Genomic DNA, 23468 nt, shown 5'->3' on the forward strand with positions numbered 1-23468 from the left:
AACTTGCAGGCAGATCCTTAAAAAGGAAGGCGCTTGTCCTCATGGCCTCTTTTCCTCCCTTCTACTGGCAACAAGTGGAGCAGCCACAGCCAATAGAGGGCAGGGAATCGTGTGTTGAGGACGGCAGAGCTGTCCCACCAGCTGGTTACTGAAGACTTGGTGGAATACAACCAACTGCCAGCCTTGGACCACCCACTTACCTCTGCACCAGTACCACAAAGAGAAATAAAATTCTCTCATTTAAGCCATCGTACTTTGGCGTCTCTTTGTTAGAGCAGCTTAGCGCCACCCTAACTCATGCACAGGGACAGTGTAGCATTAGAGGCCAACCCAAGGGGACAGTTTTGCTCAGACCATCTCTGTAACGGGGGTGTTGGGAAGTGGTTTCCCCTCATGTGTCTCTTTAGAGCAACAGGAGTTTTTTCTCTTGGGACTAAAAGTTGTTTATTGTTTTATTCTAATTATAAGTGTAGTGCCTGGTCATGGTAGCAACTTTGGAAAGTAATAAAAGTAATTTACAGTCTCATCAGAGGTAGGTAATCTCCATTAAGCATTTGATGATATATCCCTGTAGTAATCGTGTCTCTATGTTCCTTTTATGAAAGAGGACTATACTATATACTCGGTTTTGTATTTCATGAACTTTTTTTCACTTAAAATCACATTGTGAAACCTATCTTTTGAACAAAGGAAGCACAGATGCTATATGGTGTGTATGTTTTAAATGTCACCATTAGTACACACATTTGGATGTAAAATAAATCCACGCAGTGCCTACCAAGTCTGAATGAGATTATAATAGGAAAAGATCTGGACCTACAATGGATGTGTCTTTCCTGAGAACTTTCAAGACCGTACAAATGAGTCTTCCGGACTCATGAATGATAATGTGTGCACGGCTACGTTGCTTTGAACTAAAAGTTTCTTATGTCATAAACTTTTACTATTTTAGCATTCCTATTTTTAATAGAAGGCAAAAAAAATCGTAACCTCCCCCCAAAATTACATTGTGAGCACTTTGCCATGCTGTTGCATTTTCCTTGGAAACATGATTTTTATCAGTAAATAATATTCCGTGATATGGATAGACCATTATTTACTTACCCAATCTACTGTTGGATATTTGATGATTTCATTTCTCCATTCTTATGCCATTAAAAATACACTTATGGGGCCGGCCCAGTAGCGCAGCAGTTAGCTTCACACATTCCATTTCAGCAGCCCGGGGTTCACTGGTTGGGATCCTGAGTGCGGACATGGCACCGCTTGGCACGCCATGCTGTGGCAGGTGTCCCACACATAAAGTAGAAGAAGATGGGCACGGATGTTAGCTCAGGGCCAGTCCTCCTCAGCGAAAAAGAGGAGGATTAGCAGCAGATGTTAACTCATGGCTAAACTTCCTCAAAAATAAAATAAAATAAAAATATGCTTATATGAGAAACTTACTATTAGGTCTTAGTGCATGTTTCTGACCCTAAGTTTTGGGTAGATTCTTCAAAGTTGAGTTATTGGGTCAAAGGGTGTGACTATATTTAAAGCTCTTAATACATGTTGCCCAGCTTCCTTCCAGGAAAGTTGCGACATGGTGCATCTCCACCAGCAACATGTGAGAGTAGGTCTTAGAATCACGACCTGGGTAGTGGGGACGTGGAACCCGCCAGACCAGACCCCTTCCCTGATGTCTCCCAAAGAGCTGGTTAACCTCCTTTAATGAAGACAACAACGTGATTGGCTGAGGATGGCAGGTCCCCACACTGCAGAGTGGGGATGGACACTTCCGGGCGCACTCTCGAGTGATCCATACCACACAGGGACCGCTGGGGCTGCCACATTTATGCTAGTTCCCTCTTTCCCAGGGAACCAGCCATTGCTCTCAGCCAGAGCTGACTGAGGGGCTGACTGTGGGGCTGGCCCCATCTGGATGGTTCACCTTTCAAAGTCTGCATTCTCCTTCCACACTGGGCTGCCTGGCACAGATACTTTCTTTGGTTAGCATCTTTGCTCACAGTTTCCGCCTGAGATCCCTTTAAACTCAGGCCCTATTAAGTGTATTACCAAGCAGGGTGTTCTCCTTGAATATTCTCTGCATAAAGTCTGCCACCAGGGACTTGAGTATTTCATTCATCTCTTCATTCATTCATTTTTCATTCAATGTGTATATAATGACTACCTACTATATGCCAGGCACAGTGGGAAGCACAGAGGTGGCCGAGACATACATGGTCCCTCTCCTCATGGAGCTTATTGGCTGGTGGTGGAGCTACATAATAGGCTATAGACAAACAAAATAATATGTAATTACCAAAGTTTTATATGCCCCATCAGGGACACAAATAGAACCCTGTGCTAGAAACCACCCGTGGACCTACTTCAGAGAAGTGGGCAAGGATGCCTCTCGGAGGAGGTGGTGTTTAATTTGAGACTTGAAGAATGAGAATGAGAGTGGGATGATTGAGGGAAAAGTATTCTTGGCAAAGGGAACAGCATGTCCTTGAGATGGGCGAGTTCTTTTTGTTTAGAAGGGACTGAAAAAATACCAGAAGGCTGAAGTAGAGGGCGACAGCGGCAGGAGCTGGGCTTGGAGCAGGAAACAGTGAGCTGTTTTCCTTTTGTTCTAAATCAAAGCCACTGAAGAGTTACAAGTCGAGGCAAATAGAGGGCACAGGGTCCCAGGAGCCCAGGAGCCCATTCTCATTTGTAAATGGATTCAAGACAGCGAGGCAGCGGAGCAGCATGATTGGACTCTTGCAGTAGTCCAGGAGAGAGGATGATGAGTGACACCAGGATAAGGGTGTAAAATGAAGCCAGGAGGGATGTTCATGGCATCTTGTCCAAGCCACCCTATTGGACATCAGGTAACTCTGGGGCCACATCAGGCTGACCAAGGAGCCATGGGTGCTGTCAGCTTTTAACACAGGCCTAGTCAGCGGTCACCTACATAAAGTGCTAACAGAGCGCTAGACAGACCTGAGACCCTCCGTCGCCTGGGAAGGCCTCAACATCCATTCCTAGAAGCGGACTCCCTCCCCAAAGGCACGTGTAAGTTTTGAAGGAAAAATCAACCCAAGAGAGGTCTCCTTTCAACCTGTTCTCAGTTCCTGACTCCTGCATGGGACAGAGTTTCTGAGACTAAAACTTAGGCAAGTTACGCTCTCCGAATTGGCCTGTTTCTGTAAAGTGGAAGGGTTTGTCTCCTCTTCCCCACCCTTTACTCTTTCATTCAACAACTCTGGGTGCCCACTGTGCCCGCCACGTGCTGGGGAGTGAGATGGGTGAGATACACCTTGCGCCCTAAGAAGCTGAAAATCCAGCAAGTCTCCAAGGTTCCCGTCAGTCTGTAAGAATAAGCTTCTCTGACTTCCCCATTTTGCTGAGCATCCTCCTGACTTCCAGGGCATTTCACCCCTCCGCTCAGACCTCGCCTGATGGATCCTTTGCACGGGGTTGACGCCTCCGGGGGGCTTTCGTTCCAATGTCTGGGCTATGATGGAGGTTAGGGACTCACCTTGACTTAACCAGCTGGTGTGCCCCAGAAGCACTGTCACTCGGACAGGTGCCTGGAGTTTGTGACAAATGCTAGGAAATGTGACATTCCCGCCCCCGGGCCACCCTCACCCTTCTTCCTAAGGGTTGTTTCTCCCACCCGCTCTCATCAGATTCCCCCCTTATCCCAGCCTGGTCTCTGCCCAGGCCAGAAACTGGTCGTAAATGACTGTCAGAGTGAATTTCCACGGCCTGAAAACATCCAAACACAGCCGCCAAGGCTAACGCCAAACCTCATTATTGCGGTTCTAACATGAATTCTTTCTAGAAGAGTCTTAGACAGGAGGCCAAAAACCTGTTTGGTTTTTTTAAAGAGGGGGGAAAAAGTAAAATGAGATCAAAGGACAGAAAAAAAAAGGAAAGCTTTAACAGACACTGAAGACCTACTGTGTACCCGGAGATTTGACAACTGTTCACTTTCCGGTGAACCATTTTACAGAGGGGCCTTCTGAGGCTGAGGTCACGAAATTTGAATGTTTAGCCGGAAGGCTGGGAATCAAATCAAACTTGTTTGTCTGCAATATTTTTCCTCTTTGCTACCTGGGCACCCAGATGAAAACAGGACCGGAGTACAGATTGATGGAATTTGGGACTTGGCTTACACACCCCGTTATCGTGGCGGATCGAGTTTCTTTAATTCAGCCAACACATCCATGAGCTCACCATGTGCCTGGTGCCCGACGGCAGAGAGATCTCAAGATGTGCTCCCTGCCCTCACGGAGCTAAAAACCAGCAGGGAGATAAGACACACACACGCATAACAGGAAAGGCATACGCAATGCACCAGAACAAGGCTGTAAGTTAAGGCAACAGACGCTCCTGGGAACAGGGTGGGCCCTTCCGGGTATATCACATCTCTGATCGTTTCTTTTCTTGGGAGCTTTTCTCTTTGATTGTAGGTAGTAAGCTGGCTTCACCATCGAAGGACACGAATGTGGCAAAAATGCCCTGGTGGGGGAAAAGTTGTCTTATGGCTATCTGAAAGAACCAAGTTCTGGGCTGAGCGTGCGCCTTCCATGTTGGACATGCTCCAAGGCCAGGCTAACAGTCCCCTCTGAGTGAAATTCCACCAACGCTCGTTTTACAGAGAACACAGACAAAAATCTATTCTGGGACTTGTTTATGCATAATCCTTAATAACAGGGGAAGAGCTCCATGATATGTTTAAAAAGAAAGTGAAGAAGGAAGGACGAGAGGGAGGGAGGGTATGAGAAAAGTGGATTCGTTTTCTATTGTTGCGTAACAAATTACCACGAATTTAGCAACTTAAAACAACGTAATTTATTATCTCGCAGTTTCTGGGGTCCGGAGTCTGGGCATGGGTCAGCAAAAGGCCTCACGAGGCAGAAATCAAGGTGCTGGCCCGGGCTGTGGTCTCATCTGGAGCTCTTCCACGCTCATTCTGCTTGTTGGCAGGATTCGGTGCCTTGCATCCTTGATTCTGTGCTGGCTGTTGATGGGGAGCCATTCTCAGCTCCCGGAGGCCACCACGTTCCTTGCCACGTGGCCCCTCCACCTTCAAGCCAGCAACGGAGAACGTTCCCCTGTGCTTCCAGGCTCCAGCTTTCCTGTCTCAGACCTCTCAACCCAGGTTTAAGGGCCCCTGTGATTAGAGCACACCCACCGAGGTCTCTCCCTAGCCAAAGGTCAGCTGACTTGGGACCCTCATTACATTTGCCAAAGCCCTTCACAGCAACACCAGGGCTCGTGTTTGACTGAATAACTGGGATAAGGCATGTGTACACCAGGGGTCAGGAATTTAGGTGGGGAGGGGACACTTAGAATTCCGCCACCAGAGAGAGAGAGAGATTGAAAGGCCGCCAAATGGCTGTCATGGAGGATGGAGCAGAAGGTCCATAAATTCGATTGTCGTTGAAAGCGGCGAGGGGGAGGGTTGTTACTGACCCTCCTGCATCCACGGATCCCTGCCATGGAGGCACTGATGGGTCCTGCACACCATGCAGGCTTCCGGGAGCCACAGCCGAAGTCCAGCACCCGGCACACGAAACTGGCCAAGTGGACACAGCTGACGAAGAGGCATAGAAGCCGGTGTTGGGGAGAATCCCCACCCCAGCGGTGGCTGGACTTTGTTTAGCCACATTTGCTCAGTTGTGAGAACTTGAATTTGCTCAGCAAGGTCAAGGGGAGTCCATCTGCCAAGGGTGATTTTCTGCTTCATTGACTTTTCCAGTTACCTGAAGTTCTCTCGTTTAAGCAGACAACCTAATTCTTTTCTTTTTCAAGGCTTAAAGGTGACAACTTGAACTGTTTGACTCTTCCTTCAAAGGCAATATGTGTTCATTGTAGAAAGAGAAGAAGCCACAAGATAACAAAAAGACGAAATTCTCCTATTCATAATCCCTCTCTGGACATGAACTCTTTTAAGACTTTGCATATATTTTTGTCCAAAATGGGAACATATTACACACAATGTTTTAGAACCCATATTTTCACTACTACATCGAGAAGATCATTGCACGTCAATATTTTCCTCCTGCCGCACAGTACTCCATTATATGGATATCTCGTGGTTTATTGAGCCAATCTCCTATTATAAACTATGTTGCAATGAACACTGATAACTAAGTCAGAATCATTTCCCTTAGAATAAGTGCCCAGAGGTGGGATTAGTGGACAAGTTTCTTTCTGCATCTCAGTTTCGTCAGCTATGAAATGGGATAATAGCACTGCCCATGTCCTCGGATTGTGGGACAGTGACATGGGATGATACCAACAGGGTCCAGCACGTGCTACACGTGTAATAAAAGTTGCTATTAAGCAGCCCTTCTTTGGAAACATGCCTTTTAATGGAAGTGTTTCTCGCATATATCACACACATGTACCCGTCCATCCAATGGCAGAACCTAGGCCTCTGCCAACCCACAGCAGTGAGAAATTCCAGGTCCCTGTGGTCACTTCCATCGGTTCTCGACACGCGACCACCATGGGTTCTCCCTCCCTGTACATACACGCTGCTCCTCACATCTGCTGAGTTGAGTTGGGTATAGCCTTGCCACTCACTTTGATCAATAGGGGACAGAGAAAGTGATCCTGTGTGCCAGTTCCAGGACCAGCCTTTAAGAGGACTGGCAGTGTCTTCCCCCTTGGAAGGAAGCTGCCATGTAACGCTACTTCGAAACCACGATGCTGTGAGGAGGCCCAAGCCGGCCATGTGGCGAGAGATGCTCAGCCGGCCACCTGTGGTTCCAGCGCCCAGCTGAGGCTCCAAGAGTGGTGGCGCCATCTTGGACTTCCAGCCCCAGCAGAGCAGAAGAGCCACTGGGCTGAGCAGTCACTAAACTGCCGTTGAAACCAGTGAGTGTGGTGTGGCTTGTTATTCAGCAATAGAGAACAGAGACATCTCCCGGAGCCCCTTCCCCTAATATGCCCAAGAATCTTCAGGCGAACTCCTTCATGTACCAAGAGCCAATCCCGGCCGCCCTTGCCAAGCCACAGATGCAAATCTGGACCAGAACCTCTGGGACCAGAGACTTCCACACCGCCCCCAGCTTGCGGTCGCTCTAGTCAGTGGTTCATCCAGGAGGTGGCGCCCATCCCTCTAAAGGACCCCTTTGGATTTCTGTGCAGTGGGGTTGGTTGTTACAACAGTTGAGGAGGGGGCATGACTGGCATTCTTGGGTGGATGGAGCCCCTGCCAAGGCACAGGCCAGTCTCACACAGCAAAGCATTTCCCCAGCAGACATTCATGTAAATGAATAAAAGTAAAAATCTTTATGCAGTTATCCGAGCTCAGAGGCGTGGTTCTCAACCAAGGGCGATTTTGCTCATTAGAGGACATTAGATGTGTCAGGGGACATTTCTGGTTGTCACACTGGGTGTGGGGGTACTCCTGGCATCTAATGGGTGGAATCCAGCTGAACATCGTACAATGCACAGGACAGCCCCATGACATAGAAGGGTTGTACCCCAAATGTCAACAGTGCTGACAAATCCTGATCTGAAGCCTTACTCTGTTTCATGAACAAACTCAGTCTTTTCTGCAAGGTTGTAATATGTCCTAAATTTTTCTGGAATGAAACTATCACCTAAATCAATGGAACTTGATTAAGAATTGTTCTCCTTTCAGAAAATCACCTACCTGGGGACCAAAGCTATTGCTCTGTGAGTTGCCAACCCAAAGCCATGTGTCCATGTGTCCTTCTGCTGAGGGCGGCTCTCACATCAACAGCCCAGGAGATGCCAGCACCCCCCACCTCATCCTGTCTTCCAGTGCAGTCAAGTCCACGCATTTACCTATTGGAGTGCATGCTCCTTCTATCATAAATCACTATCTTCCCATTTCTTCTTCATCTAACATTTAGGGCATTATATTGATTTGTAGAATTATATGTGTAGTCGCGGTATGGGATCTAGGAATTTTTATTTCAGGAAAAAGGCGAGGTTAAACTGATTGTTGGCAGGCAGATTTGAGTCTGATGGGTGGAGAACTGGTTCTCCAGAACGTGCCATGGTGCTGTCCCTGAAGCCAGAGGCCGAGACTCGTGGCTGGACGGATGCGACCTCCACCTCCCCAACACAGTCACCCCAGCAGGGCGAGGAGACTGGTGCAGGCTGAGCGATCCCAGAGGTGTCACCACGAAGGGGGCCCAGACCATGGAGGGCTCCTTGACACTGCAGAGAGGAACTTGCCGTCCCTCTGTGCTCTGCTCAGCCCCACGTGCTGCACGCCAATGACAGGCCTGCGCACCCAGCTTCGTTTACACGACTGCTTCCCAGAACCTCGCCTGCTATCAAGACTGTCGGGGCGGGCCCAGTCCCGGGGTCAGTGTCCTTGCAGGCCAGAACCGCCACACCCCTTCCACCTTCATCCGTGAGGGGGAGCCCCCACTGGCCCCGTCTCTTCCCACCCCCTCCCCCCGGGGCCGCACTACCCGGCCTTGGTCAGAGCCAGCCCTCCCCCTGCCTACAGAGCCCCAGTTCAGGCGCAAGGTCCATTTTCCCCCACTTCTCTGTTTCTTCTATTGTCCATCAAAAAATAACCATACACCTGTCATCATTAGTCCAGGCACAGCACACTTTTATTTAATTGATTCAACTAGTTATTTTTAATAGCATAATAAGCACCCATTGATCACTACCCTAAACACAGCTAAGATCTTAACAATAACCACCGTTTAACAATTTGGTCCTTCCAAACAATCAGCCCCAGGCTTATATTCACCGTTACCTTGCCTTCCGTTTTATACAGTTTTCTTGTGTGTATACGATTTCTTAAAAAATGTCTTTATTTGATTTGCATTTATTTGTATTCAAAGGTATCACACTGTATGCAATCTTTGGGACTATGTTTTTTTTTTTTACTTAACATTATTTCTGGCACCTTTTTAAACTTCTTATTCTGTTGTTCAGACCCGTTCATGTTTTGCATTTGCTCATTTTCCTGGCTGCATCATATTCCACAGTGAGCGCGTCCTGCCGTTTGTTCACCCGAGCTTCTGTGCTCGGCTTTGGGCAGCTGTCAGCGTCCGCTCTGCTGAAGTCACTTGTCTAAGTCCACTTGGGCTATCACAGAACACCACAGACTGGGCGGCTTATACACCACAGGCATTTATTTCTGGAGGCTGGAAGGCCAAGATCAAGGCTCCAGCAGATTTGGTGTCTGGTGAGGGCCCGCTCCCGTTTCCTAGACAGCGTCGTCTCACTGTGTCTTCACATGGCGGAAGGCGCGAGGGAGCTCTCGGGGGTCCCTTTTGTAAGATTGCTAATCCCATTCCTGAGGTTTCCACCCGCATGACCAAACCCCTCCCAGAGCCCTCACCTGCGGACGCCATCACACTGGGGGTTAGAGTTTCAGCACATGGACTCAGGGACACAGACCATCAGTGCCGCTCTCAACGATCGCCTGCTCGGCCCCTGTCACCCACCAGCGGGGTCTTCTCTTGCGCGCATATCCAGAAGAGGAACAGCGCTTCCCTGCCTCTTCAGGCAGAGCAAACCGAACAGAATAAGCAGGTCCCTCTCTAGGTGGTCTGAGGTGGACACTACGGCGGAAGGGGCAAAGGTTCTGTGGCAGAAAGAACCAGCCGTGCCCCCTGCCCCACCGCTCGCCAGCTGTGACTCTAAGTGATTGACGGTCCTCTCAGAGCTTCCATCCCCTCACCTCTAAATGGGGACAAAGACACAGGCCTCTCAAGGACGGGGAGGATTGGGACTACTGGAGCTCCTCAAAGGGAAGGAAGGCCCTGGGGACAGGTGCGCGCTCCGGGAGGCAGGGAGCACAGCTTCCTACTACATCTGCTCCCCTTCCCATTGGGCCAGGCTGGTGGGGGTGAGGGGCGTGATATTTTTGTATGAAATCAAACACAGTCATGTTAGGCAGTAAAACAAAACACACATGGAGTCATAAGCCAAATGAGCCATAAACAGAAGAGGCAGCTTGTGGGCCATTGGCTTCCCCAAGATGCCAGTGGTTCCCATCTCCAGCTCTCGGCTCCGGACACACAGCCCATGACCACCTGCCCCCTGGGTCTCCATTCTGATGGACCGTGTCAGGCATCTCATACCCAACATGGGCAAAACGGAGCCAGCCTCACCCCCCACCCCCAAACTTTCCTCTCCTCCACGGGCCGTATTTGTAATCCTGAGATCCAGGCAGACCCCGAGGCCTCTCAAAATGTGTCTCTTTCTCAGATGTGTCTCTTCCATTTCATCCTTACTTCCGCTGGCTTAAAACGACAATAAAAATAATAGTAAACAAACACATAGAATGCTCGAGACTGTGCTAAGCATTTTGCACATAGCAGCTCATTTAATCTTAATGACTCTATGATGGGCATATCATCATTATCATCATTTTGCAGATGAGGGGATAAAACTCTGAAAGATTAAGCCAGCTTTCCCAAGGGCCACAGCTTGCAAGAGGCAGAGGTGGGATTTGAACCCAGGCAGGCTGGCCCCAGTGCCCAGGGGTATGACCACACCCAGCCAGCAGGAGGACCTCAAGAGGCTGCAGCACCCCCATCCTTTGAGGCACAGGCCGATTCAGTGCCAGGCTCGGGCAGGGCACAGAGAGTTTGTGCATCAGGGAGTTGTCAAGTACATGTGGCAGCTACTAGAGAAGAATTAGCCAGCTACACATCTCCCCAAATTAAACCCAGCCTGACATAGGCTCACAATTGGCTGGCACAACAGAGTCATCTTTGCTCCTCCCACACCTAATAGCATAATCCTGTCCACAGAGGGGCTTCACCTGAAAGGCCTGGAGAGGAGCTCGGAGATGCTGGTGAGGGTGGCCTGGACACCCTGGGCTGCCCAGTGGTCACAGCGAAGGGTCAAATGCTGAGCTGGATGCCTTACACATATGGCTCCTCCAGAGTCAGCCCCACCCCCGACCCCATGCCCCCCAATACCCCTCCAAACTGGAAGGCCCTCCTGTGAACGCCCAGGCTGGCTTTCTCTTCCCTGCCTTTGCTTCCACTCTTCCCTCTGCGAGGCACGCCCCGCCCTTTTGAGGAGCTAAAACACTGCCCTTCCTCTGGGAAGCCCAGCATCCACCCCTGTTAGCCTGCTGGCCCCTTGGCTTCCTGGGACAGTGCGGCGGGGGATGGTCGTGCTGAGAGCTCTCGTGCCTTACCGAAGCCACATCATTTACCATGCACAGAGCACAGAACGAACGGCTCTTCTAGTTCTCTGCTGGGATCTCGAGCTCATGGCCCCCTGGCTGAGCCTCACTCCCCAGGGGAAGATGGAAACAGTGACAGCACTTGTCCAGAGGACGCCGTAGGGTAAAGGATCTAATTCCCGGGTCCACATCCCAGTCGTGTCCCTTCTGGCTGGAGGAATGGAGGCGAGGACATTAACCTCGCTGTGCTTGAGTTTCCTTAACTGTGAAATGGAGATAATAATTGTCCCCACCTCGCAGAGCCATGGTGAGGATGAAATCAGTCAATGATGCCAAGCGCCTAGCCCAGAAGGGGTAGAAAGTGAACACCAGCAAGCCTTGGCTATTGTTGTCATGGAGTTGATTATTACTGTGAATATCTCGTGGCACTGGTGTTTCCACTGTGGTGGTTTCTTCTTTTTCCTTTTGTCGCTGATGCGTCTGGTGCACACCTCACATCCCCTCTACCCACCTCTGATCTTCATCCCCGCCATGACTCAGACTCCCTTCCCTTCCAGGCGGCCCTCTAGGGTCACTGTGCATCGCCCCTCCGGCCTCACAGAGGTGCAGGGGGAGCTGCCCGCCAGGAGTGATTGCCCTGGTCCAGCCCTCCACCCATGGGGACGGGGACGAGTGGATAAACACCCCCACCTCCCGTGTTCCACGTGGGTGATTCTGGAAGGCCTTCTTCACACTTCGCAGGACGTCGCAGTGGAACTGGGCCCCTAGTCTAAGCAGCAACCTGGGTGGGGCGTCCTTATGTTGGCTCCTCCCCCACCCTGTCTCACACTCCCTTCCTCCCCAGCCCTGCTTCCTGGGGTCACCTCCCAAATAAGTCACCTGCACCCAAGTGCGTGCCCCAGATTGATTTGAGGGGAGCTCAAATTAAAACACACTAAATTCAAGAAATTTGGAGTGAAAACAATATTTAAAAATCTCCGTAATTTCACGGTGCTACGGCAAGCACAACTTTCCCTTTTCTCTTTATTTCTTGTTTATTACCTTCTGCCGCAGGTGTAATTAGCCACCTGCTGTAACAAGAGACATGCATTTTGTTACCGCCACTTGCACATGCTTTATATCAAGAATGTTCCTGGGGCTGGCCTGTGGCTGAGTTGGTTGAGTTCACGCTCTCCGCTTTGGCGGCCCAGGGTTTCGCTGGTTCGGATCCTGGGCAAGGACATGGCACGGCTCATCAGGCCACGCTGAGGGAGCGTCCCACACAGCACAACCAGAAGGACCTACAACTAGAATATACAACTGTGTACTGGGGGGCTTTGGGGAGAAAGAAAGCAAAAAAAGATTGGCAACAGATGTTAGCTCAGGTGTAATCTTTAAAAAAACCAACAACAAAATAAAAGAGTGTTCCGTTCCTAATTTTCATAGTTTCCTAGTTTTCACAGTTACTTTTATGGCCATCTTCTTGGTGCACCATCATTTATTAAAGGAACTCTCTAATTTTGGGTGCTTAAGTAGTTTCCAAGATTTCTCTATCACAGAGAACGCTGTGATGGTATCTTTGTGCATGTCTCTTTTCAGTTCTAGGCTCTCTTTGCTACATAGTGACTTATGGATTTGCAAAAACTTTAGAGTGATTTAGAAAGCTACCAGCAAATAAATGCACTTGCTGTCTTTGTTCCAACCACACCAGCAATGGATATAACCATTTTAAGAATGTTTGCCACTCTATTGGGAATTTGCATTACTTTTAATAATAGTAAACATACCTCTGGATATATTTGTTTGGTTCCCTTGTGTGTGACTTGTCTGTCCATGTCTTTTGTTGGTTATTTCTTCTTGATTGTGTTGCATCTATATTTGAATAAGAATATGACCAAATACTTGTTTCGAATAATGTGTCTGTTATGGGTTGAATTGTGTCCCCCCAAAAAGACGTATTGAAGTTCTAACCCCAGCATCTCAGAATGAGAACTTATTTGGAAATAGGGCCGTTAAGATGAGGTCATACAGAGTGGGTCCCTGATCCAATATGACTGGTGTCTTTATGAGAGAGAAGAAGAGACACAGAGACAGGCACAGAGAAGAAGCCCACGTGATGACAGAGGCGGAGGCTGGAGGGATGCAGCCACAAGCCAAGGAGGCCACAGATTGTCGGTGAACCCCAGAAGCTGAGATTCTCCTCCGGACCGCTCAGAGGGAGCACGGCCCTCTGACGCTCAATGTCAGACCTCTAGCCGCCAGAGCTGTGAAACAATACTAGTTGGTGGCACTTTGTGACATCAGTCCTTGGAAACTAATACGGTGGCCAATAAAAAAGCATCCCCATGGTCATGTCTAAAATCGAGTGGATGAGCCGAGTGGTGACTGTGAAGACGCTGCCCGGTCCAGCTCCCTCGCTCACTAGCGCCGCCTTCTGAACAAGTCATTTACGTCTGAGAGCCTGGGTCTCCTCAAGTACCGGATGGGTCCACCACCCCCACCCTGGCTCCTTCTCAGGCCACTGGGTGCTTGAGGTATGTAAGAGCACTCCACCGACTTTAAGGTGCTATTAAAAAGTTGAGTTTTGTATGGAAAACAGTATGGAGATTCCTCAAAAAACTAAAAATAGAACTACCATACGATCCAGCCATCCCACTACTGGGTATTTATCCAAAGAGCCTGAAGTCAGCAATCCCAAAAGTCCTGTGCACCCCAATGTTTATTGCAGCACTGTTTACAATAGCCAAGACGTGGAAGCAACCTAAGTGCCCATCAACAGACGAATGGATAAAGAAGATGTGGTACATATATACAATGGAATACTACTCAGCTGCAAAACAGAACAAAATCATTCCATTTGCAATAACATGGATGGACCTTGAGAGAATTATGTTAAGTGAAATAAGCCAGCGAGAGAAAGATAATCTGTGTATGACTTCACTCATATGAGGAATTTAAAACTATGGACCAAGAACAGTTTAGTGGATACCAGGGGAAAGGTGGGGTGGGGGTGGGCACAAAGGGTGAAGTGGTGCACCTACAACATGACTGACAAACATTAATGTACAATTGAAATTTCACAAGATTGTAACCTATCAATAACTCAATAAAAAAAAAAGTTGAGTTTTGGCATGAAATGAATAATTTACTCAATAAACATGATTGCTCTCCTACTGTGTGCTAGGTTTAGTGGTAGGAGATACAAAGATTGACTCAGGATCAAGTTTATCCTTCGAGGATCTTGGATAAAAGAGACCAGATGAATGGAAAGTAGGTTTGCACTGAATCCTCAGAAGAACTTTCTGATCCGGGTGCCTCCCTTAGCGGAGAGGATACAGTATATTGGTTAAGAGCCAGGCCACCCGGGCTCAAGTTCCATTCCCGCATTTACTAGCTGTGTGACTTCAGGAAAGCTCAGAAGCTCTCTGTGCCTCAGTGTCCTCACCTGTGAAGGACGTTCCTAGTATGGTCTAGTGGGAGTGTCTAGCGTGAGATGGCCCTCCTTAAGCAGGGAACATTCTGCTCCTGGAAATGTGCGGACAGAGGGACAGGGGAAATGTGTGCCTGGGTGGCATGGACAGAGTCCGTGCACTGAACAAGTGAATCCAGAGGCCCCTGAACCTCTGAGAGTTTACAATCCACGGCCTGGCCCTCCAGGAGTTGATAAGTAATTCTAGCTAGGGGACATTGACGAGTAATTCTAACACGGGTGAGAAACGGTCAATGCCACGAGAACTGCTCATAAGAGATGATGTCACATTGGAAAGGAGGGGTCAAGGACGGCTTTGAGCAAGGAGGCGTTTGTGAGGGCCTTGAAGGATGGTTTGGGTTTGGACCTTCCGGGATGCTAAGGAAGGACAGCCTTTGGAGATGGAAAAGTCTGGGCTCTGAACAGGGACAGGTGAGAGCAGCTCCATCGATGTGATGGGCACGTAGGGCAGGATGTCGGCTGGGGTGAGGCCTCAAAGAGCTTGAAGGCCAGGGGTTTGGACATTCCCTGGCTGCTGGGGAGTTCCAGGAGGGCCGGGCTGGTCCCACCTTCACTGCTTGAAGCAGAACCAAGCAGCTGATTGTTAAAACCTGCCTGCAGACTTTCAAGCTGCCCTTCCCCTTAGATCTGAAGACAGCTCTTTCCAACCCTGTGCCTACAGAATAGTGTCACTGTGCTGGGCCCTCTGCTCGGATCTTAACCAGCTTGCTACTGATCTGTTTCCAGACTTCTTCGAGGGACGAGGGTCACCCACAGGCCAGTATCTCTGGGTTGGCAAGAGGGAGGCTGGCCAAGGGGAAGGAAGACCACCGCCAACAAGAAGGGGCTCCTGCACCAGGACAGCCAAGCCCTGCACTCACTCAGGTTGCAGGAAAGTGCCGCTGAGATGCCAGAACAAAGATTTCCACTTGACTGACAGCTCCACGGAGGGTCTATACAGCAGTGTCAGCCTGTGGGTGGGACTACACCAAGCACGGATCCTCATGAGATGCCCTTGTGGAACGTGATCAAATCCTATTGCCTCTTTGCCCAAAACCCTCCAGGAGACCCTAGGGGTCGGATAAGAGGCCAACTCTACCTTCCAACCCCCCAGTCTCCTCTCTCTGTCCTCCTGGGTGCCCGCCCTATGTTGTCGGGGGCACATCTCCAGTTTGGGAAATGCTGGCAGCGCTGTGCTTTCACTTTCCTTCAACTCAAGGGTCCATTTCTGAGGACCTCCCATGCTCCCAGCACCCAGCGAGGGGCAGTCTCTATTTCCTTCCATGCTTCCAACAAGCTCGAGAGGTAGAGATGATGGTACTCTTTCCAGATGAGGAAGCTGAGGCTCGGAGACGGGGAGGAATGTCCCAAAGTAAGTACCGGAACCAGATTTTGGATCTCCCAAGCACACCCGCGCTCTTCCCTTCATTGGCTCAGGCTCCCTCACGTGGGCACCCCGATGTGGTTCTTGAAAGCATGGTGTTTGTAGCCGGACTGCCCGGCCCAGGGTCCCAGCTCCATATCCCGTTAGCTCTGTGACTTTGGATAAGTTCTTAGTCCCTCTATGCCTCAGTTTTCTCATCCATAAAATGGGGATAAAAATATTAAACTACTTCCTAGGGCTGTTTCAACAATTAACAGATTAGTCCATGAAAAATGCTTCCAGCAGTGTCTGATGCACAGCAGATGCTCTGATCTTTATTGTTATTAAGTAAGGCATGGCCTCCAACTGGGGGCCAACCCCCCAAGGAAGTCCTAACCTGACTTTGGGTTGTATGGTCCTGGGCACCCTGGCTCTGTCACTTTTCCGCTATGTGACTTTGGGGACGGTCACCCCCCTTCTCTCTGCCTCAGTTTCCTCATATATAAGATGAGGTTGAACTGGGTCCGTGATTCTGAACCCTAAGGAGTTGGGAGCCTTTGAGAATGCGAGGGAAGCCATGCACACTGTCCAGAAAGCTTCTTCACGTGGGCTGAGCCTTCGTCAGGCCCAAAGCCCGCCCGTGAGCCTCAGTTTGAGGCTCCAGGGTCTGTGGTCTCCCGAGCTGCCAACCAGCTCTGGCAAGAAGTGGCGGGTGTGGTGGGAGCCAGGGCTGGCTCCCAGTGCCTCCTCGCTGCCTTTGTCTTGTCTCTTCCTCCCTTTCTTTATGTCCTGCTTCTGGAAGCCCTGTTGCAACCGTGAGGTTAGAAAAAGTCCCCATTTCAGGGCAGAGGGTGACCTAGGCTGGACCGCCCCCCACACACCCACCCCCATTTCTGCTTGAGGTTTTCTCTGTCTTTTCCACCACTCAGAAGAAGCCTTCTTTGGCTGGGCCGGGGGAGAGCATGTTTACGAGAAAACAGCGTAATCCATACCAACAGAAGAGGCAGCACGAGAAACCCAAGATGTTGAGAAGGCGTCCGTCTTTATCTGTGGATTGGGGGCCAGCTGCCTGTGCAACAGACCATCTCATTCATCGCTCGGTGGCAATCAGCGGGGATTTACTGAGGCCATCCCAGCAGGAGAGCGAAAACCAAGCCGCCCAAAGAAGAAAAGCGTCCAAAAGCCAGGCCTGCGTCACCGAGGTGTCGCCGCCCCATAAAGGAGAACGGCGAGGCCCCTGGGAGCCGGCGCGTCCCCACCGTGGGGGCATGAGATGGAGCCATAAAGCCCTCTGGGTGTCTCCCCTGTCCTCACACGTCCCACCTATAAATGGTCCAGCCGCTTGGCAGTCTGCTTTTGCCATTTTTATTTGGGGTCGTTCCCAAAGGCCACGTGGCAAGGGAACAGGGCTGGGGACACAATGGTGGCACAGTGACCGGCAGTCCGGCCCCCACCTAATCACTTGAAACACCTGGAGGAACTGGTCGAAGGAAACAAGAAACAAAATCCCTGTGATTAGGGTGGCAGGCTTCTGGTGGTCCCAGCTAATCTCTTTCAGGTGGAGGCCCGGTGGGGAGGCCGGGCTGCCTCCGTGACCCGGAGCTGTCTCAGAGCCGGGGGCCTGGGGCCAGTGGCTGGAGCATGTCCAGCCGTGAGGCTTGCAAGGCTGGCCGGGACGTCTGTGGCAGCAGGTGCCCTACGAGTGCCAAGGGGCCCGTCGAGCCAAGCCAGGGTGTGTGCAGGAACCCCATAAAAGAGATCAAGCTATTTAACAGACCGTGGAGCGTTCCCCCCTCTGCAACCCCGGTCTGCTCTGAAAACGAGTCCGCAGACAGAACGGCACAATGTGGAGGCTGAGATGAAGACCCACAGCGCCCGACTTCGCAAAGAAAATAAGCAAACGCTGATGGTTTTTGCTCATTACAAGGGTAATACATGTTTACGGTGAAAAATTAAGAAAATATATAGATAACAAAAGGAGGGAAAAAATTACAAGCACAAAGTCCCCCCACCCAGAAATAACCATGTTTAATATTTGGGGCTTATTCTTTATGGTGATATATAGTGGAAATTTATAAATGTTAGGTAAATGTTTTGTTCCCCAAACAGAATTATGTCACGCACACCATTTTAAACCTATTTTGTACTCGTCCACGTCTCCTCAGCATCTTTCTATGCCATTAATTGTTCTCCTCTATCAGTTACTGCCGCCCCATAGCCGTGCGTTGTGGGGAAACCTGAATTCATTTGGCTGCTCCCAGAGTGATGGCTTCTCTAGGTTCCCACACTCGTATGCAGGATGACTGATGCATTTTTAATCTTGAAAATGTCATGAACTCCCACCTGGGGCACAAGCTGGGAAAAAAAAAAAAAACCCACAACAGAATAATAAAAAGCTTTAATGAATTTAGGGGGAATTTTACGCGAATTGGTGTATTGATAACTGAATCAGTCTAGGACACACTTAGAGGAGGAGAGACACTTTGGAACAAAAGGTCAGGATCTAGTCCACCCACAGTGACCCTCCCAGCACCACCAATTCTGCACATGAGACAACCGAGCCTGGAGGAGGGAAGTATTTTGGCCAAGACTGTAGGCGAGGAAGTGCCTGAGGTGGGACTTGAACCCCGGACGCTGGCCAGCAGGGCAGTAGCTCATCCAGATGCCGGGGCAGGGTTCTGCCTCGGCCGCAGGCGGGCCTTGAAGAGAATGCCTATGGAGGTTGCATCTCTACATTACTTTTTCTTTAGCCAGCAAGCAGTTTTGTTCTCCCAAAGACTGAGGGCTAAAACTGCCTCTTGTCTTTTGAACTTTGGTTTTCGGAATGGCTCAGCCTACCCCGGAAGAGAGAAGAGGCAAAAGAGAATGCTGACCAGCTAAAACTCGAGTCTCTGCCTGCCACGGCAACGGGGCCGCCAGCGACCTCTTCCGAACCATGTCCTTGCAGGGCTGGACTCCCGGGTGATGCACAGAAAGACCCGGCTCTCGGCTTAAGGCTCAGCTGCCGCCATCTTGAAATTCTCAAGAATCTCTGCACAAGGGGTCCTGCGTTTTCACTCTCCCTGGGCCCCGTGAATGATGTAGCTGGTCCTGTCCTCAGGGTTTGGACACGTCTACTTCTCTGTTGGTTCCAGGTAACACTCAGAGAGTCTACATGTAAGCCTCCGTGGTACCGGGAAGCTGGTCCAGGCCCCCAGTGGGAAGACGACCCAACCAAGGTCATGTGGTCATTTGCGCTAGAGCAGGGACCCAAACCCGGACTTCCTGGTGTGCTGCAGACCGGCAACTTGACGTCAGACCTCCTTTGGACACACCCGTTTCATAAAGAGGGGGCTCGGGACGGAAGGCCACACAACGGAGGGGGTTTGAAGGTTCTGGCAAAGGTTTCTGCCTGCAGACACGGCTCCCGTGGGCCTGCATGATGCCTGAGGTCTACCGTTAGAGAGAACGGGGGCTCAAGGCACCGTATCCTCAGGCCACATCTTTGGAAACTGCCATAGATTTATAAGCAGCCATTTATTAGCTCTCTCTTGGCTTAGGGTGAGCTGCAACCCCAACGGCCATAGCTCCCCTTGGTTCAGCCGTGGGAAAATGGTGGTGAACAAGACAGACGCAGGCCCTGCCTTTGGGAAGCCATGCTCTCCCCGGCAGGCAGCTCCTTAGAAGTCCTCAGGCTTCCCGGGCTGAGGCTTTGCAGGCCTGTGTGAATTTGGATGCATCGCTGCACCACTCTGAGCCTCAGTGTCTTCTTCAGTGAGGCAGGGATAACACCCACCTTGCAGGGTCCTTGTGAAGATAAGTGGCTAGGACAGTGCCTGATGGATAAAATCGAGTATACGCACACACAGGTAGGCAAAGATGGACCTGTACTTTCTTATCGTTCAGGGCACACTTTCGCTGGCACCACCTCAGGGAAGACTCCCCTGACTGCTCAATCTAAATTTCACACTCAGTGAGGATGACAGCTCTGCTCCCAAAGCCTGGCAGGTGGTAGGTGCTCAACAAACATTCTCTGAATTGAGTTAAAAATGAAGCCAAGGCCCAGCTCCATGGCCTAGTGGTTAAGTTCAGTGCACTCTGCTTCAGTGGCCCAGGTTTGGTTCATGGGTGTGGACCTACACCACTTTGTCAGCAGCCATGCTGTGGCAGTGACCCACATATAAAGTGGAGGAGGATTGGCAACACATGTTAGCTGAAGGCAAATCTTCCTCAGCAAAGAAAAAAAAAAAAGTGAAGTGGATATAAAATTCTACCCCTTCTGTATTCATCATGCCTTGAACAGGCCCCTAGAAGGAAACCCAAGTCCCTCAACCTGACATCCAGGCAGTTAACAATGACATGGTCTTAGCTGGCCCCTTCAGCCTCACTCCTGGGACATGCCCTGTGTTCCCAGGAATCCAGCTGGGCCAGGAGGAGGGCAAATTCCTGGGCATGGAGGAGCTTTTGGGATGGACACAGGGATGAAGGTGGGTGGACAGAACTTAGACTATGGGAGATGAGACAGGGAGGGGTGGAGGCAACTTCCTGGTCTGGCCTGGGTTGCTGGCAACAGCGATGCCCTCACCCCAGAAAGACCACATGTTGGGCCATCAAGCCTGGAGCGTTCCCCCAAACCCCAGGAAAACAGGGGCGGAGTGGAGCCCGGGTGCCCCCTCCAGCCTTGCTCCACAAGCACCGATGTGTTTATTCAACGCACTAGTCATCATCTTGGAATTAATCCAGAGGAACTAAAGCACAGACCGCAGGGCGTCCCTGCCGATGGGGAGGAGAGGGGCCCCCGGAGGGAGGAAGCGCGGAAGGGAGGGGGCCGGGCAGAGACGCGCTCTCCGCTTTTCCAGGCCCCGGTTCTCTTACAGAGTCCCTGCATCTTGGCTCCAGAAATGGCATCTCCCCCCAGTTTTCTAGCTGAGGCCTGGACTGCCGAGCTGGCCTAGCTGAGGTCACAACACAAGCATGCGGCTGGGCCAGAACCAACAGCCCCAAGCTCAAGGTCAGATACCATGACTCTACCACGATGCCACCCACCTTCATGTGGGCGTGGCATCAAGGGCCAGCTGCCTGCAGCAAAGACCCCACAGCTCCACCCCCACCCAAACACCCCAATCTAGTACCATTAGCACCGTGCACGTGCACACACACACACACACCCACATGCCTGCACACATACACACTTACCTGAGCATATGTGCACACACACCTACTCACCAGCACACACACACACAAGTACACACACACTTGCACACACAAATGCAAGCCCTTGTAAAGAGGACAGAGTACACTGAATCTCTGTGAGAGTTGAAATGTAACGGTTAGATGCACAGGCTCCGGGTTCGAGTCCTGCTTTGTCACTAACTGGGTACTCTTGGACAAATCACTGCCACCCTGTCTCGGTTTCTTCATCTGTGAAATGGAGCCATCAGCAGCCCCTCTCTCAAAGCTTGTGTGAGGATCCCTCGGCACCGTGTATGGCACATGCGAAGTCCTCGACACACACCAGCTCTCAGAGGCACAGTTCATGAACCAGACCTCTGAGCCCTGGATGTGCAGGCCCCTTTCCAAATTCGCAATTACCGTATTTCCTCAAGATTCTGTGCAGTTTGTTTTTCACGTTTATGGGGACAAAATGATGGCATTTACACCGAGCCTTGAAACTCCCAGGGGAACAGGGAACTCAGGTGGCCGTTTAGCCAGAGTACGTCTCACTTCCGGGGATGAGAGCACGTGGTCTTTCCGGTCCTCGCATCTCTCCCCTCCGGTGCGGCTGCTCGCCTGGTGATTTCACCGCTCATCGACCCAAGAACAGTCATTGCATTGTTTCATCGTCAGCCTGATTCGACTCCCTTTACGTTTTTACCACTAAATTGAATCTACTGCCAGTAATCTAATTTACATTTGAAGGCACACACAATGCCAACACGACCAAATGCCAATAAAATTTCTAGTAAAACCCATAAATGGCTCGGTGCTCGTGTTTATGGAAATCTTAGCCTGCTCCTGCCCCAAGAACCCTGCAACCCAGAGTCTTAAATCATTCCCATATGACGGAGAGACACTCTGGACGCCCCCGGCGATGGGGGCGAGGCCTCTCTCCAGGGCCTGCAGGGGTAGAGCCCGGAGGTTCTGCCCGGTCTAGGGAGGGTGGGGTGGGGCTGGCCCCACGTCAGGTGCACACACCTGCCGAGTCAGGGCAGCACCTCCCACCCCACCCTCTGTCGCCGCATCTCCCTGCCTCCAGCCACGCAGCCGGGGCCTCTTTCAGAAGCACTGACCATCTCGCTCGGGTTTCTGGAATGACAGATGGGAGAAAATTTGCCCTGCTTGGGAATTCACTCTCTCCTGCTGAGTCACACTTTTAATATTCCATCTGTTGAGCATGTTACAAGCATTTCATAGGCTCTTGAAAGCATAGACTCTTGATTTTGGAAGAAACCCAAGGAGGACCCTTCTTTTAACAATGGGTTGAATAATAATAAAAATAAAAGCAAACACGGATTGGGGATTTAGTCTGTGGCAGACACTGTTCTAAGTACTATGTATATCAACTCAGTTCATCCTCACATGGCCCCACGAGGCAGGCCTCTTGTCATTCCTGAGTAACTGATGATGACACTGAGGCACAGAAGGGTCAAGTAACCTGCCAAGTTCACACAGTAGCTAAGGCTCTGTTCAGTCCCAGAATCCACATGCTTGGTCACCCCCTCCGTGATACCCCGCCTCTTGTATCCATTGAAGAGGCACCTACTGTGTGTGCCAGGCTATGGACTAAGGCCTTCACATACCTTAACTTTGAGTCTTGTGACAGCCCTGCCGTGCAGTCCTGCCACCCCCAGAGAGATTAGCCACCTTGCCTGAGGACACATGCTTTGAGATTTGCAGGCCCAGCTTTGAATTGTCATGGGACCTCAGGTGCAGAGGGCCGAGTTCATCACACTCCTCTGTCCACGGCTAAAGTCACTGTTGGCCCCTGCTGGCTTCCCATCTTGACTGATTGGTGGAGGAATCCATGTAACCCCTTCTTCCCATTCCCCACTCCCAACCTTGCCATTTATTGTAAAACATGTTTTATTGCTTTAAGTGCATGCAATTTTAGCACATGTAAATATGGCAGTGCTATAGATGTGCTGGTTCTTCTTTCTAACTGCTCGTGGCATTGACATCGAACCTGAAGTGAGTTCGCTCACCCGTTGCACAGCAAGCCAATCTCTGACACTGGGTATAGTGGAAGAAAGTAGAAATTTTATTTTTGCACAGCGCTGAGCAAGGAGAGAGGGCAGCTAGCACTGAAATCCCAAACTCCCCGAAAAGCTAAAAGGAAAGGTTTTTACTTGGGATTTTAGGTAGGGGAGGGGGAGTACATGGCCTTGCTGGTCGGAGATTTCCCACCAGCCTGTCTTTGGCCTTGAGACTACTTGCAGAGAGAAGGGAGCCCATGACCTTGCTGGTCAGCACTTTCCCACCAGCCTGTATCTCTTTGCAGGGAGGAGATAATGAATCCAGGTTGTTGTCCTTGGTGGTGTCTGCCTCCATGGAGG

The sequence above is a fragment of the Equus przewalskii genome, chromosome 25 (genome assembly GCF_037783145.1).
Source record: "Equus przewalskii isolate Varuska chromosome 25, EquPr2, whole genome shotgun sequence".
In the NCBI taxonomy this organism is placed as follows: Eukaryota; Metazoa; Chordata; class Mammalia; order Perissodactyla; family Equidae; genus Equus; species Equus przewalskii.